The sequence below is a fragment of the Cupressus sempervirens genome, chromosome 4 (genome assembly GCF_028749045.1).
Source record: "Cupressus sempervirens isolate cs-2001-9-10 chromosome 4, ASM2874904v1, whole genome shotgun sequence".
Lineage (NCBI taxonomy): Eukaryota > Viridiplantae > Streptophyta > Pinopsida > Cupressales > Cupressaceae > Cupressus > Cupressus sempervirens.
Genome location: NC_143121.1, coordinates 363,679,760 through 363,698,462, shown reverse-complemented (window position 1 = coordinate 363,698,462; position 18,703 = coordinate 363,679,760). Strand labels below are relative to the sequence as shown.

The 18,703-nt window shown below is 36.1% G+C and overlaps 1 pseudogene; it reads left to right on the top strand.

The window, feature by feature from the left end:
- The first annotated feature begins 300 nt into the window (after nucleotides 1–300).
- The window catches only part of LOC149561568 (uncharacterized), a 19,944-nt pseudogene continuing 1,541 nt past the window's right edge, over nucleotides 301–18,703 (top strand).

The following is an 18,703-nucleotide window of genomic DNA, read 5'->3' as shown; positions in this document are numbered from 1 at the left end:
ATCATCAGGAACTTTCTCATATTTTTGCCTCTAGAGAGTGTCCCTCTTTACTAGGTCTAGATGTTTTGGCTTGGAGAGGTACCTTGTCTAGTAAATATCATGTCTCTATTGGGTATCAGGAGATAACTAGACAATTATTTGGGGATGTTGAGGTCCCTTGGTGGAAGCAAGTTTGGAATAAAGTTTCTTGGTCCAAGTGCAATTTTTTTATGTGTCTAGTGGCTCACAACTACTATCTTACATGGGATAATCTTTGTAAACATGGATTTCAAGGCCTCTCTTATTGTTTTTTGTCTGGTAATGGGGACGAGTCTATCTCTCATCTGTTCTTCCATTGCTCCTATTCTATTTACCTATGGCACCATTGGTGGAGTGCTTGGGGTTGCTCTTGTAGGCATGCTTCCTCTTTGGCTAAGTTCTAGGCTTGCTTGGGTAATGCTCCCTCAAAGTATTCTCCTCTCCATGCTGCTTGGATTGTTGGCCCATCATTCATGATTTGGCATATCTAGCTAGAGAGGAATCATTGAATCTTCCAAGATGTTTAGCTTGATTTTTTTCATCTTTGGTGGAAGATCTCACATTCTCTTTAGGAAACTATTCAAGTGAATTGTGAGCTAGATGGGGGTATGGATCTGGTTGATCTTTCTATATGCAATCGCATCAATTTTCATCTTCAATATGGGATTGTAGCTCAAAGGTTTCCTTCTATGTCTAGGTAGCCTTAGCATTAGAGTAAAGGTCAGGTGAATTGGGATGGGCATTGGACTCCTCCTCCCTATGGATTTTTTATAATTAATAATGATGGTTCTTCCCGAGGGAATCTAGGCCCTATTGGTATTGGGGGAGTGGCTCATTGCAGTTCTAGTGATGTTAAATTCTTTTTCTTAGTTCATAAGGGTGATTACACTAACAATCTCATGGAAACTTAGGCTATTTTATATGTTGTGGAACAATGTTACTTGCGGGGATGGAGTAAGATTATCTATGACACTGATTCCCAAGTGGTGGTGAACGTGCTTTCCTCTTAGGAGCTTGAGGATGTTAGTTGGTAGTTGGCCACTATTGTTAATTAGATTATTCTCTTTTCTACCCCTTTTCAGTTCGTTAGTTTTACTTATATTCCCTGTGAATGGAACAAAGTTGCTGATTGTTTAGCCAAATGGGCTTCTAGTCATGCTCTAAGTTGGAATATTATGGATAGGGGGAAACTTTCCTTTGAGATGGTGCAAGAATTTGATGAACTTGTTGTTCAGGACCAAGCTCCTTGTTGAGCTCTCTTTTTTGTATTTCTTTCTATCTTAATAAATTTGTACCCTTCTTTTTCCAAATCTCCTCCTAAGCTAAGCATAATTTCTATCCTAAACATTTGCACAACCTTAAGCAAGGGTTAAAAATTTCTAACCCAAGATAAAGTGAAAGTCCTTCCCATCCTCTTGCATTCCTATCCAAGAGCATTAATGGCTCTAACATGCACTAGTGACTCTTTAAATTCCTCTTACATGTTTCTTCCACATGTTAGAATTTGAAAAGATTAATAACCCAGAAAACTAGTGCAAAGAGTAAATATCTAAACTATGAATGCAAATGATACAAAATCAAAATAGCATCATAGAGTTAGTCTCCAAAAGAGTAATGCAAATGCTGGAAGCAAAATAGCATTAAGAGGATGCAAAAATAAGAGATACAAATACAAGCTAGGTAGCATGCTTATATAGGCTAGGAAGAGGGAGGAGGTGGCAACACCAACCAATGAGGAGCAACCATCTATCGGACTAAAGATAGCAAAGTATCTTCCCAAGATAGCTAATGGATGCTCACATGTAGGAAGGTGACACCTCACAACCATTCACCTAATAAGACATGCTTTATTAACCTAAGTGAGATTATTAAAAGTGTAGGAAAAACCTAGCAAAATAGGAAAAATAAAAAAACTACACTAACACCCCCCCATAAGCGAAGCTTAAGTGGATGCTAACCTAGCAAAGCTATGAAAGCAAGAAAATGGGTCCTGGCAACAAGGCCTGATCAGGTACCCAATACAAGAAAAAGAACTAGATGAAGGAAACTAAGCCTCCAATCTAGGAAATGTCCCAAAGAGAGGAACAAAAAAGAGCATGAAGCATCTCTGAAGCATGAAGCTACAAACTCTGTCAAAATGCTGATCTGTAGAACCTCCATGGAAATAGAAGGCACGAACCATCAACCAAAGAAGCATAGAACAACAAGTGAACCCCCCCATAATGCTAAACAGGGAGAGCGGTGACAGGAACACTAAAATGCAATGCCAAAAACATCTGCAAGAAGAAGAATCAGGAACACCAATAGTGCAATAGAAGTACAAGCACAGGATAAAGGGCGGTGTCACTGACACACTGCATGGGCTAATGTCGTGGAAGAAAAATTCACTTGACAAAGGTGGATGAGCACAAAATGGCAAAACATCATGACCCCCCATGGCACTTTATAACTGAGTGCGAGTACAGACAAACACAAGGTGTACAAGATCCCAGATATGCAAAAGTAGGCACTTTATCTCAGTGCATTTACAGAAAAAGGAATGCAATAGAATAGAAGCATACAATGCTCAGAAGTCAGAAAGAAGAGTGAGCCAAAAGAATAGAAGAAGAGATTTCAGGACCTGTAGAATCCAAGTAATCTGCCAGAGTGCGAAAGTGCAAAACTCGAAGGAGAAAGAACCTAGAGTAGAATCTAGATAAAATATCTCTGCAACTGAATAACTCATAGAACCAGCTTTCCAACGATATCTGGCGAGCCCAGAAAAGAGTCTGAATGAGCGAGATATGGCTCTCGGAAGGAAAAATAGAACATCTAGCTTTGACTGCCAAAACAAGCAACTAGACTGTAGCAAAAATCAAAAAAACTTGTACCATCATCTCCATCTCAAAACCAGCTTTTCGACGCATTTTTCGAATCAAAAAAATACGTCTGTATGCTCAAGTTACGGAAGAAAAATTGATAAGGCCTCCTCATGAAGAGCATATGCTAAAAGTGAAACTCGGGCACAATAATCAAGGAAACAAATAGCACCACTGCGATCTACTCAAAAAATTATGCACTTTCAAAAAAAGAATCACCTCGATACGAAGTTGTATGAGAAAGTTATGTTCTTTCGAAATTTCCAAAATGAGAACTGTGCACAGTCACGGCTGAGAATCTGCAATTTCTGAAGAATTCATGCATGAAAATCATAAAACAACTCCACTAGTGGATAGAGCACAAAAAAATAGCCAAGTTCATAACAAGAATCATCAAAATCGGAGTCTGTATGAGCAAGAATGAGACATTTGAAAACTACATTCAAATCTGTGACTACCAATGGAGAGGTGTATGGTTGTAGCTTTGCATGCTCAATTCTACAAAATATACAGCTTGCATGTAAAATCTAAAAGATACCTAGATGGTTTTTCGGGGCTGCGAACAAAACCCAAAAAACATTTTTCTTTCTGATGTACAGAAAATGTTGCTGTAGTGTAAATTAGATGCCTTTAACAGTAAAAAATGGCTCCAAAAATCAAAAAATGACCCTAGCAACTAGAATATGACATGCAAATGTTGGATCAGCTTCCTAAGTCCATCAATGGCATGCTGGAACCTGCAAAATTGATTGAAAACTCCAAATACACAAGTTGGTTGTCAGATTTGAGATTGAAACCCTAGAGAAAAATCGTTTTTGTCAAAACTTTTCTGATTCTCAAGATCATCCAAAGATCCAAGAGAAGAGCATACTTTGTTTTTCAAAAAACTACAATAAAATTTATTAGCCCCCTCTGAATCTCTCAAATACGGAAACTAAAATCTACTCTTGCACGTAGAAAAGCTCTGATACCATGTTAGAATCTAAAAAGATTAATAACCCAGAAAACTAGTGCAAAGAGTAAATATCTAAACTATGAATGCAAATGATACAAAATCAAAATAGCATCATAGAGTTAGTCTCCAAGAGAGTAATGCAAATGCTGGAAGCAAAATAGCATTAAGAGGATGCAAAAATAAGAGATACAAATACAAGCTAGGTAGCATGCTTATATAGCCTAGGAAGAGGGAGGAGGTGGCAACATTAACCAATGAGGAGCAACCATCTATCAGACTAAAGATAGCAAAGTATCTTCCCAAGATAGCTAATGGATGCTCACATGTAGGAAGGTGACACCTCACAACCATTCACCTAATAAGACGTGCTTTATTAACCTAAGCGAGATTATTAAAAGTGTAGAAAAAACCTAGCAAAATAGGAAAAATTAAAAAAACTACACTAACACCACACTCCTCCCTCATGACCCCCTTTGACCACCCATTTTGACCATTTTCCCCTATCCAATTCCCTTGTGAGACTTGTCAGAAAGCTATGGATTTGAAGAAGCACAATCCATGTGCTTCCCCTTCATTGCACCTTAGCCCTCCCTCATCAAACCTCCATCTTTCCATCTTTTCCCTCCATCTCACTACCCCTTGTCCTATAAATTGGACCCTTCCCCTCTCACAAATCATCAAACTCTCATGAAAACAAATTGCATGTATTGAGATTCTTTGAAACTAGACATAGAAAAGGGAACATGATGCTGTTGGAGTTTGCCTCAAACATGGGCTGATCCCATAGTAGTGGGTGCCACTTTTTGACCAATTTTGACACTGAAGTCAACATTTTTGAGACAAGCCTCACATTTGAGTGACTATATATCTCTACAACTATTAATAATTTGAAGATAACATAAACTAGTGATTTCTAGTACTTTCTTCCAAATTTGTAACCATATTTTATTATTAGTATTTTTTTAATTTAATTCAATTTTATCTTCTCCCTCAAAAAGTGGTACATATAAAAAGTCAATATTTTTAAAGAGTGACAATTTGCTTGAAAAGCATAACATTTTTCCTACAAATGATAATGAGGTAACTATTGTGATTTTGAATTTGTAACATCAATATCTGGAGGATCCATTTGGTTTGATCCAATTTGGTTGAACATTGTATATTTTATGAAGTTTTGATGTGACATCAATTGTAATTCAGACATACATTCATTTTGACAAGCATAACATGAACTCAATTTATTATAAATAATTTTTTCTTTATTCAATAGAAAGATAACTTGGTAAACTATTTCCTAGAGATTTTTAAAATTATTATTGACCTAATTTACAATTTTTTCCAAGTGTTAAAGTCAGTTCATGTTCAATCATTAATCATCCTATAATGAGTGAAACTCATTACTGAAATTCTTAATGAATATAATAGCTATTAATATTATACTTGTTGGAAAGCTTTCTCCGAGCAACACAATTTGACATATTTAGATTTATAGTAGGAGATAATTTGATCCTAGTTTTGACAGTCAAAAGGCCATTTTTTTTTTCTAAAAAAGAAAAAAGTTACTTTTTTAAATGTCCGCATCAACATAGGGTTCACACAAACATATAAGATATGTTTGCACGAACATATGTTTGCACATACATATGTTTGCAAAAACATCTTTTTAAGAATTATATATGTAGTTGCAAACCTTTTTCATTATATGTTTGTGCAAACATGTACTATTATGTTGGCGTAAACATATACTATTATGTTGGCACAAACATATACTATTATGTTGGCACAAACATATACTATTATGTTGGTGCAAACATATAATGGAAAAAGGTTCATGCCAACATAATTTATGTGTTCACACGAATAATAGAGTTGACACAAATAGTCTTAATGTTGGAGTCGAGGAAAGCCAACTCCGAAGACGCCCAAGATCACTTGCATGCGAGAACCTGTCAAAGAGAAGCCAAGAAGAGGAAGAGCATGGAGCAAGGGAAAAACCCTAAATGGACATGAGAGACAATATGTGAAAACACAATAAAAATGTATTTACAATATGCACAATGTGATATTATGTGATGTTATACAATGAGGGAGATCCCGCTTATAAAGAGCTCATGGAAGCTTCTAGAACAAGCTAGAAGGTGGTAGAAGATAAGATTGACAACTAGAAGGGAACAAACTCCCGTGTTGTCAACAACTAACCACAACAACTATTAAATACTAAATATTAAATAAATGCATTTACCTAAGTAAGCTTAAGTAAATAGAATAAATAATTAATAATTAATTATTTACTCTAACACCCCCCCTTAAGTGCAACTTAGGGAAATGCCTTAAGCTCACAAAACTAAGATGAATGCAAAATGGGTCCCGGCAACAAGGCCATTTTAGGTACCCAAGTACAATGCAAGAAGATGTAACCTCTGTAAATAGGGAAAGAGAGAAAACCACGTGGGAAAAACCCTCCCCCAAAAAGAGGTAAGAACCTAGTGAAGAACTTGAGAAGTCTCCAACTAGGGAAATTGTCCCCTAAAACAAGAACAAGAAGTGATCATGAAGAAGCAACATCACTAAAGCATGAAGAAGCTGCAAAATCTGCCAAACTACTGATCTGAAGAACCTCCATGGAAGAAGAAGGCATGAACCGAGCATGTCTATATGGTAGATGATCCATCTCACCAAAATGCATAGGTAGCCAGCCACTGCAATTGCCTTGTATATAGGATCAACCACTGAATACATAGTTCACACTATCAAACCATCGAACCATGGATGCATTAGAACAACAGCATAACCCCCCCTTAATGCAGACGGGGTGTGATGACAGGCAACTAAGAAGGTGGGCCAAAGTCTCCTGCAAACGAATCAAGAACGAGGAGAGAGGAAAAGAGGTACAGACACCGATAAAGACACGGTCAAACTGACTCTGGATGGGGCTAATGTCATGGAAGGGACACTCACTTGACAAAGGGAGAATGCCTAAAACAGCAAACAATAATCCCCCCCATGGTGCTTTATGAAAATAGTGCAAGTACAACTGACTCAAAACAACGTTCATCATCCCCAGAATGCAAAAGTGGCACTTTATCTCAGTGCGAAACAAAAAATTGCTTCAAAATGATAGCTACAATGATCAGAACTAAAAGAGAGCTGCAACAAAGGAAAGTACAGCCAAAAAAAAAGCAAACCATGCTAGGAAAACAATCCTCGGGCCTAAAACACTCAAAATATTCACCATATAGCAAAAATGCCAAAACTATGATAGAAAGAGTAGAGGCCGAAAATGAAAAAAAAGAACTATATTTCTGAAAAGGTGACAGAACCAGCTTTCCAAAAATATAAAGTTTTCAAAAAACTGACATGGGACGCAAAAGATATGCTTGCCGGAGTCAAAAATAAGACTTTGAACTTCAACAGAAAAAATAGGCAATAAAAAGGCATCAAAACCAAAAAATACCTACACCAAAATCTCTGTCTCGGAACTAGCTTTTCGGCACTTCTTTCGGATCAGAAAAATACCTCCGTATACAAAAGTTATGGCCAAAAAACCACAAGTAGGTCCAAAATGAAATCAGGAGAGGTGCAAGGCAGGTTGATGACATAGCGCTGACGTCAGCTAGTCAATTGATTAAATTTGACGACTAGACAGTCGTCTCCACAAAAAGGTTGCCACGTGGCATGTACGGATGATGACATGGCAGGGGCCACGTGGAAATGTGCCACGTGGCGCCTGTTCCACGTGTCACGCACGGAATGCGGGCTGACTCAGCAAAAAAGCTAACAAAGCAGCTGACTGTGCAGAAAACTGTCCACGCAGGCTGATGTGGCGCTGCTGACAGGACCCGGTGGAGCATTGGGTGGGGCTGAGCGGAGGACCGAGCGGAGGTGGCCGCAGGGGCGACGAAATGAAGCGGCGCCGCCGGAAGGGCTGAGTAGGGGTGGTCGATTGGCGGCGACCAGGCTGGGGCTGCCCAGCGACGGTTCAGCCGGCTGTAGTGGTCGGCGAGCGGTTTTTATTTTTTTATTTTTTTCAACCCTGTGTCCGTACGATCCGTACGGCAGCGACCAGAGGGCCTAAAAAAAATCCTCCAAAATGCTCTGTGTCCAAAAATGAAAAGTTTTATATGAATCCTGACTACAAACAGCCTTTCGAATCCAATGGTGATGTCCATTTGGGCTGAAAGTGCTTCAAAAAATTGTTGATCCCCCGATTTGAAGAGAAATTGCACAAACAAAGTAGGGTTTGTGACTCCAAATCATGGCTTCAAAATTTCTTCAACGAAGTTGTAGCAGGAAGGCTCTAATACCATGTTGGAGTCGAGGAAAGCCAACTCTAAAGACGCCCAAGATCACCTGCATGCGAGAACCTATCAAAGAGAAGCCAAGAAGAGGAAGAGCATGGAGCAAGGGAAAAACCCTAAACGGACATGAGAGACAATATGTGAAAACACAATAAAAATATTTTTACAATATGCACAATGTGATATTATGTGATGTTATACAATGAGGGAGAGCCCGCTTATAAAGAGCTCATGGAAGCTTCTAGAACAAGCTAGAAGGTGGTAGAAGATAAGATTGACAACTAGAAGGGAACAAACTCCCGTGTTGTCAACAACTAACCACAACAACTATTAAATACTAAATATTAAATAAATGCATTTACCTAAGTAAGCTTAAGTAAATAGAATAAATAATTAATAATTAATTATTTACTCTAACACTTAATTCATTTACTTTTACTTTTCCAATTTTATTTGTGCCACAAAAGTGGCACACACTATTGTGGGGTCACCCCGTGATATACAAAAGTAGCAAATGAATTAAAAGGGACTTCAATGCATGTGATATTGGTGAATGGTCCAAGACACATTTTCCATCAAACTAGGTTAGTTCATCATCAAGAATGAGTCAAGAACTACCATGTAGAGTCTTTTGGGAGATATTAGCCACATGTATATATTTAAAGAATCACATATATTTTTTCTTATTGAAGTTAAGTTATACACATGTATATATATTTTTGTCTCTATTTTTTATGTATATATTAAATATGTGTCTTGAAGTGTGGATAGAAAAGCTTTGCATGGTTTCAAGAGAATATAAATAATATGATATTTATATTGTATTATAAGTACCAATCATTACTATTGGATATTTTATATGAGAGACTATTCATGTTTTTAAATTATCGTTCCACTGCCAATAATTATTGTGAATGGATCAATAATGATTATGGATATGTAGGTCCATGGACTTTTGTGCCGATTTTTGTTAGTGTAGAAACCTAAATCTGATTATATTGCTAAGAAATCTTATTTAGTCATCTTCTAGGACATTATTGATTAAATATTTTATATTTAATTAATTAATCATCATCCCATAGTTAATTAACTCATTTAATTAACTATAGTCCAATTGATAAAATCAAATGACAACTCAAAGTCAAATTATTAATTAAATCCCTATTCCTCTATTAAATTAAGTAAATGGATAAATCTATTTAATTTAATATGACATCCTCTTTTATTAAATAAATCATTAAATTAATTAATTTCTAACCCCTAACCATCCCTAAAACCCTACAATTATCCAAATCCAACTCATTCACCTATACTAACCCCACTTAGCTAGCTAGTTAACCTATCTCATTAATGCTAAGCCACTTATTATCTTAATCTCCTCCTAAGCTAAGCCTAATACCCGTCCTAAACATGTGCACAACCTTAAGCAAGGGTTAAAAATTTCTAACCTAGGCAAAATTCAAAGTCTTCCCCATCCTCTTACATTCCTATCCAATAATGCTCTTACATGCATTAACGACCCTTTAAATTCCTCTTGCATCTCTTGCATGCATTAATGACCCTTTAAATAGAATCATCTAGGACTCTTTTTGGATGTTGTTTTTAACAATGTCTTTTGAAATTTGAGAAGGTCAGAGACAGTTGTTATAGAAATTGATGGTTACTGAAACCTTTGACATTGATGTCAATGGGGAGAAGTTTGGGAGAAGAAAAATAGTTTTGGAGAAGTACAACATGGAAAAATAGTTTGATATAGAGCACATTTAGGTATATCAATGGGGAAGGATGATTAATGAAGAATATTTGAAAAGAAATGTTAACAGTCTTTTACAGATGGTATTTTTTGGAACTAGATATTTTTCATCTATGTTGCCATCAATGCCAAAGGGGGGATTGTTAGAAGCATGAATGTTGATTATACTTCCATGGTGGAGTATTGTAGAAACATGTCTAGATCATTATCATGATGATATGTTACATTCATGACTGTGCTTGTCATTAATGTCAACATAGCAATTTTCTATGGTATCTAAGAGAAGAACAACATAAAGATAAAGTTGGTAGGTAAAGATCATTGAGTACTTTATTTAAGTGAGGTTAAAGGGAGATACTACTAAGTGTCTAGTATATGCAAATAAGCTCAAAAGCACAAGATATTAAATCTAAAAGAAGTTATATAAGTTTTGGTGGAGACTATTCTGAGATAGAGTTTACAAAGGCATGTTCTAGTAAACTTCTTATATCTCTTAGCAGATTTGTTATTCTGAGAAGCCAAAGTTAAAGATGTGAAGAAGATATTCTGAAGATGACTTAGCTAAGCTTGATCATCATAATATTACATGTAAGGAAATTTATACAAGTTACAAGACAAAACATTAATGTTATCACTAAGTGTAACATGTTCTTGATGAGATCCTATTATAATTAATTGAGAAGGTGTAATAGCTAACTCAAAGAATTGTTTTATGGATTTGGTATAAAGGAAATACATTTTCCTTTATCATAAGAGATGTGATGAGATTTTAAAATGATTACAAAGAGAAGAAAGTGAAGATAAGAAGAGAAAAGTGAATGGGAAGGAAACTTCATTCCCAAGGTTTCATTGTGTGATCTAATGTTTGATACTTGGATCTGAAGTTCATGACCTAGTCTACAAGGTTAGATAGTGATTGGTCTAGTTGACATGATAGAGGAAAGAATTTAAATTATATTAGAAACAATTATTTTGTATGGAATAGTTGAAAGATCAATTGGATAGTGAGTTCAATTATCTTTCTTGTGAAGCTATTTGGACAGTGGGTCCTATCTTCTACAACTCCCAACAAGGTTGGAATCTTCTAACAAGGATTCAAAGTCTCCTAACAAGGTCTCATATGTACTAAATGTTGTAACTGACTCCTAATAGTACCATCCTCTAACAAGGAATATTTATATTAGTACATCATCTTGTGGGCATCATTCCCACTATGGTTTTCCCTCTGATCAAGGGTTTCCCTAGTTAACATATCTGGTGTAATTGTGTATGTGCATCTTATTATGGTTGTTGTTTACTTTGGTTGAATGGTTAAGATTATTTAAGGTGAATAAATGTTTTAATTAGTGGATAAATGATTCATGGCCCCACACCACCGCCCCCCCCCCCCTCTTAGTTATCTTGGTGGACCATTGTTTCTAACAAAAATTGCACAAACCAATGGGCAATAGGCTTGATGGGTCACCTCATTTTTATAAATTTTGGGTGATACATCCTACTTGATATATATAGTTATTTTCCAAGTCCTAGGTTTCCAAGATGCAAAATTTTCTAATTGGAAAATATTTGCAACTAAAAATATCCTTGTTGGATACCCTTAATGAAAGAAAAAAGACCATCTTAAGCTAGATACCCCATTGCAATTTAGTGTGATCATTTGGATAGGTTTCATGCATATCTTGGGATCCCAAGAAAATGATTTGAATTTTCCTCTAGTCCTTTGGATCTTTCATGTCTCTGGGCCTTTCTTTTACTTGATAGAGAATAACTAAGGTAAATGAGTCTATAGGTGGTTTGTCTAGATTCATACCAATGATCATGAAGTTTCTTCAAATTCAGGAAGTACAACCTCATCCCCCTAAGGTGGTTGTAGATATTTCAAGACCCCATCTTTGAGGCCATTAATGGCTCTAATGTTATCTTCTTGCATGCTATCATGGATTTAAAAAATTCATTTCTCTACTATACATAATGGGGAGATTCCTAGCTTATCAACCTATTATTGACATAGTATGGAAATAGGTGTTCATGCAATAGAAAATGAAAGGGTGTGTGTGTGTGTGTGTGTGTGTGTGTGTGTGTGTGTGTGTGTGTGTGTGTGTGTGTGTGTGTGTGTGTGTGTGTGTGTGTGTGTGTGTGTGTGTGTGTGTGTGTGTTTGTGTGTATGTGCGTGAGTGCGTGTGTGCGTGCGTGCATGCGTGTGCGTGTGCATGTGCATGTGTCTGTGCCTGTGCATGTGCATGTACATGTGCACCTGTGTGCTTGTGTGTGTGTGTTGGTTTATGAGGTTGACTTTTTTTATTTAGGTTTATGATTGAGGAGGACTTGGTCTACAAAATTTTGGCCACTTGATACTATAAAAAAAATATTCTAGCTTTATAAAAATGGAATCTTGGATTTGACCCCAATACCAAACTCCATAGACTTGTTACAATTTATTTTTGAATGCATTTTCTGCCTTTTTAGTTCTAGTATAAAAGAACCCTTGAATGGATTAGTTACTTCTTTGGAAACTATATAGCTATAGATATAGTGATGGCTTTCAAATAAAGGTTGAATTATAGCATATTCTATATAGATGTGGTGATGAACAAGGCCATCCCAAAATGTTGTCATATGGAGCCTAATTAGAATTAGAGGTTTTTTCAACACATTTTCTCTCTAGATTATTTCTATAGGGGTCAAGAGGTAGCACCCTAGGTATGCTCCCTATTGTTGTACAAGGTGGGATTGAGGGGCAATGCCTCTGTGGAGGTTAAGCCAAAACTGACCTTATATTGTAAAAGGCGTTAGCTACTATTTTTATATTATTCTTGCCCTAATTTTGTATGTGGAATAAATCTTGTATAAAATGGCTTACGATTAGGGATTTTCATAATGTGTGATGTGAAATTTGGTTCTTGTAGCAATATTGAGCTATAATGGATTACGGATTGTAATTAGGTTGTAATCACTAGATAATAATAATTTGGACTTATTGTTGGTGGATGTAGCCCAGGAAATGGGTGAACTACATTAAATCTTGGTGTCTTATGTTCTCTTATGTGTGATCTATTATTTTATGATATTGGTTATATTTTACGTGTAACTATTGTTTACGTCTGAGGTTTGTTAGAGTAAATAATTAATTATTTATTTATTATTTATTCTATTACTTAAGCTTACATAGGTAAATGCATGTAGTTAATAGTTGTAGTGATGAGTTTTTGACAACATGGGAGTTTGTTCCCTTCTAGCATGTTCCACCTTTTTATGGAAGTGTGCCTAGTTGTCAAAGTTATCTTCTACCACCTTCTAGCTTGTTCTACAAGCTTCCTTGAAGCCTTTATATTTAGTCTCTCTCTCATTGTAAAATCATCCATTCACATAGTAATTTCATTTTCCTCTTGTGAAATATTTTCTCTTGAGTTGTTTGCTTCAAACTCTTGCTCCTTTGGTTTCTCTTCAGCAAGCTATTTGCATGCAGGTGATCTTCGCACATTGCAAAGTCAGATTTTATCAACTTCTACATGGTATCAAAGCCTCCCTGCTACTTCCTGTTCAAAGGAGTTTTTGAAGCTGTAATTTGGAGACACAAACCCTAGTTTTTTTGTGCATTTTTATTCAATTTGAGGGGAAAGCAATTTTTTAGAGCACTTTGAGCCCAAATAGACACTGCCATTGGATCCAGAAGGTCATTTATAGTCAAGATTCATATAAAATTTGTTGAATTTGGCTTTCGAGCATCAAGGAAATATTTTTTAACCCCCCTACAAGCTACTGTACAGTCATACGGACAAAAAATACATTAAAAAATATAAAAGGGCCACCACTGCAGTAGTACTCGTGCACCACCGTGGGGCCACCCACATCCCACCTGCACTCTGCTAGGGACTAGCCATGTTGCCCATGCAATGCTCAGCCTCTGTTGTGGCTTGCGCACTACTCGTCCTCTGCCTATGCCAACGGCATGATCACAATGTTGTTGGGTTCTTCTCTCGAGCACCACACTATTGGTGCTCTACCACCTGTCACCACTCTGGCTAGTGACATAATTCAGTAGCCATCCCATGTTAGTAAACTAGTTGTTGACGTCACTTTTCTAGGTGAGACATCATTTTCCAACCAAGTGATGTCATCATTCTGACTGCTGATGTTAGCAATCTAAAAATTGAAATTTTTTCTAGCAATGGCCAGGTGATGACCATATGAGTGTCAATTTTAATGTAGTGACTATAATTTTCTAGCAAGGTGGTCTTTCAGAGTAACAGTCAATTTTTTGGCTATAACTTGAGCATACAAAGATATTTTTCCAATCCAAAAGAAGCATTGGAAAGATGACTCAGAGATGGAGACAATAATGTTGGTTTTATAAGATTTTGAGTTCATTTGTTCTTCCATTTTTAGCATCAAAGTAGAGGCTTCTATTTCCTACTTCTCTACATCCACAATCCAAGTTCTATTTCAATTTTTTTGCTTTCCATAGTTGTTTTTTGTGGTATTTGAGGGATATTATCTATTATTGGGGGGGGGGGGGGGGGGGGGGTATTTTTCTTTTCTATAATTTAATTCAGAATAAGACCCTTCTACTTCCATCTTTTTCTCTCAATGGCAGATCCATCTATAACCCATCTTACACCACACAACCACTACTCCTAGAAGGCACAAATGACATGACTTCTCATGTCAAGGGGCTTATGGTCATGTCTAGATGAGAATCAACCTATTTTTACATGAGCTTTTTAGGTTCTTCAGCATAGGAACAAAATGGATGAGGCCATGGGATTGATTGCACTAAACATTTTAGACAATCTACTATCTCACTTGGATGGTTTGACTACTCCACAAGCTTATTGGCTCAAATTTTAGACTTTCTTTGGTCAAGTGAATGAGTTCTAGGCACTTCAGCTAGATGTAGAGTTGACTTCTTTGTCACCAGCCAACTTTCCCACCATTGAAGACTTCTTGATGAAGTTCAAATCTTTACAAGATATTTTACAAGGATGTGGGAAAAATAAAATAGATGATGAGTGCATTTTTTTTATACTCTCAAAGTTGCAAGGACAGTATCATATTTTTTCTTCTACTTTCTACTCCACTATGGATGCCCTTAGTGATAGACATAGGATGCCTACATTTGAGACATTTTTTGATTGGTTGACATGGGAATAGGCAAAGATCCAACAGGTGGATGCCTCTGGCTCTTCCAGCCAAGCATTGGTTGCTCAAAATTCTAAGGGGAGAAGTGTGGCGTGAAAAACATTATACTTGTAAGATTTTTTCTTAGGGAAAAATCACCTAAGATCAAGAAGCACAATTACTGGCACAAAATAGACCAACAAAGTATGACCATAATAACAATATGATATTTAATTTATTGATATTAATTGTGTAGTACACTAGAGGTGCCTGTATATAAAGACCTCTAAGATGCGTCTATAATGTCTAGGAGTTAGCAATATGATAAGCCTCACAACTAAGCACATGTCCACCAAGAGTGGGTTATCCCCCATTAAGCACAAGAGTTAGTGTGATGATGAGAGGATAAGCCTACAAAGGTGTGTCACATAAAATATGTTGTATACACTATGTGCTTAATTAAGATTGTGAACAATTGTGCTATCTACATGATGACTCGGTTGATTATGCAAACTCCAGTGTTGTAGACACCATGTGCTAAAATAGAGTTGCTTACTCCTGTGTTGTCAATATGACAACTCATATCAGTACACAAACTCCTAGGTGTCTAACCTAATAAATAAAATAATGCATTTACCCTAAGTAAACTTAAGTAAAGTGTAAATAATTATTATTTACACTAGCACCCCCCTTAAGTGCAACTTAGGGGAATGCACTTAAGCTCACAAAAGCTATGATGAAGTGCATAATGGGTCCTAGTTACTAGGCCATGTTAGGTACCTAAGTACAAATGCAATGCTATAATGCAATAAAATTCAATGAAATCTCTCTAAAAATGGAGAAAGAGGGAAAATCTCATGGGAAAAATATAGAGAAAATAAAATTAACAGATCCAAAAATTAATTAATCAGATCTGAAAATGATCATACAGTACTTGCAAATTGAACCTTCGGGTGCCAGTTTGCAAAATAATGTTGCCTCAAATTTGACTATGGCCCAATATAGCCAAATTCATAGTCAACTTCCACCAAATCAACACTTCGGACATAATGGTGAGGTCCGCTTTGGCTCTAGATGCTCCCAATAGCTGCGGATACTCCAAATCTAAATCAAGGTGTCCTTAGAGAGGTGAAGCGAGAATGATCTCTAGTAGCTATGAAATGATGCCTCTATGGCTCTGATACCATGTAAGAATTTTCCTTAGGGAAAAATCACCCAACACCAAGAAGCACAATAACTAGCACAAAATAGACCACCAGAGTATGATAAGAATAACAATATGATATTCAATTAATTGATATTAATTACACAGTACACTAGAGAATCCTGTATATAAAGGCCTCTAAGATGCATCTACAATTTCTAGGAGTTAGCAATATGATAAGCCTCACAACTAACCACATGTTCACCAAGAGTGGGTTATTCTTCATTAAGCATAGGAGTTAGTGCAATGATGAGAGGATAAGCCTACAAAGGTGTGTCATGCAAAATTATGTTGTAGACACTATGTGCTTAATTAAGAGTGTGAACAACTATGTTTTCTACATGACGACTCAATTGATTATGAAAACTCTAATGTTGTAGACACCATGTGCTAAAATAGAGTTTCTTACTCCTGTGTTGTCAACATGATAACTCATATGATTACGCAAACTCCTAGGTGTCTAACCTAATAAATAAATTAATGCATTTATCGTAAGTAAACTTAAGTAAAGTATAAATAATAATTATTTACACTAACAATACTATGGGGAAGAAGTATTATAGGAAAGTATTATACTAAAGGAGAAGTTTGGCATGAGTTTGTAAAAATAGTTTGGTACTAAGCACATTGAAGTATATCAATGGGGGAGTATAATTGATGAAGAGGATTTGAAGAATGTTTATATTTTGTTGGTATTCTTAGAACTAGATGTTTTTCATCTATGTTGCTCTCAATGTCAAAGGGGGAGATTGTTGGAAGATTGGAAAGATTGTTGGAAGATTGGTTTGATGATGATATGTTACATTCATGATTGAGTTTGTCATTGATGTCAACATAGTATGTTTGATGTCTTCTAGGACATCTAACAAAAGAACAGTGGAAAGAGTAAGTTAGTATGGATGGCTAGTTGAGCATAATAACCACCTAAGGTTATGAGAGATACTTTGGAGTATCTGGTATATATAGTTAACATTGGAAGCAGAAAGAAAAAGTCTAGAAGAAGTTAGGTAAGTTTTGGTGATGTTTGTTCTGAGATAAAGTTTACAAAGGCATGTTCTGGTAAACTTGTTATATCTCCTAGAAGAATTGATATCTTGAGGATATAGGTTGATGAAATAAAGAAGACATGTTGGTGATGATGTGGCTAAGCTCACTCATCATGATATTTCACATATAAAAAGTTATTCAAGTTGAAAAGTAGAAGATTTGTGTTATCACTAAGTTTAACATGTTCTTAGTGAGGTCCTATAATAATTAATTGAGAAGGACTAACAACTGACTTAGGAATTTTTTTATCAACTTAGTATAATGGAAGGATATTTTCCTTTATCATGGTATGGTGATATGTGACTTGTGAATGTTTGGAAAGTAGTAGAGTAGTACAGAATGTAAAGTTGAGAAGAGTAGTGTGGAAGTGAAGGAAACTTCATTGCCAAGGTTTGTGACCTTGTCTACAAGGTCAGATAGTGATTGGTCTGGTTGATAGGATAGAAGAAAGTATAGAAGAAAGAAGAAGATACTTGTAAATTACTTGTTTAAGAAGTGAGCTCTTTTTGAGTATATGGGTTATGTTTGCATAATTAGGTAGCCATCCCAAAAATATTGGTGCCACAAATTATGTTTCTCACATGAGATAAGGTTTTTAGTGTTCTTAGGACATAACTAAAATTCATTTTACACATTTCTTTTATGGTTTCAAGAGGTACGCATACAATTACCCTATTTATTAAATTTTAATCCTCAAGTCTCAATCCTCTACCCAACACATGCATCAACACTTCCCATAGTTTTCTAATTTCTCTAGCATATTCATCCATAGCCAACCTACAAATAAACCCAAAAAAATATGCACTATATTGTATGTGCCAAAAAAACTTGCCAAACTTGAAATATTTACCATCTTAGATTGTTATTATGTGGAGCTTAAAACATGTGATATTAATGAAAACTACATAACAACATGACTATTGGCTAGAAATAGTGTAGGCACACTTTTAGTACCCCTATTTCAAAACTTCAGTATGTGGTTGTCCTAAATCTAGGTTCCACTGGTTTACTAGTCTCTTGGTTGATGAAATATGTAGACAATATTGTCAAGGTCTATGCAACATCTATGGCAAAGTTGGAATGGTATAAAATGCTTTGTAAGGATAAAAACATTGGTTATTATGATTCTTTCAAAGAGCAGGATGGATGATTGTGCCACAGGTGTTGGGCAAAGCCCTAGCTATATATCTACTGAACTTCATAAGTTTAAGAGGGATATCGAGGAAGCTGAAAGGGAAAAGGAGCTCCAGAATGTCTAGTATATGCAGTAGGTCATGGCTCTTCTTTCTCAAGCAGATACTGACATGGCATTAGAAACCTCCTACAAGCATTTCCTAGAATTGAGGAGAGTAGTTAGCATATCTCAGGAGAATTTCATTACTCAGGAGCCATATTCACATTTTAAATGTCCTCTTATAGGGAAAGTGATGAACAATCCAATTTTGATCTCAA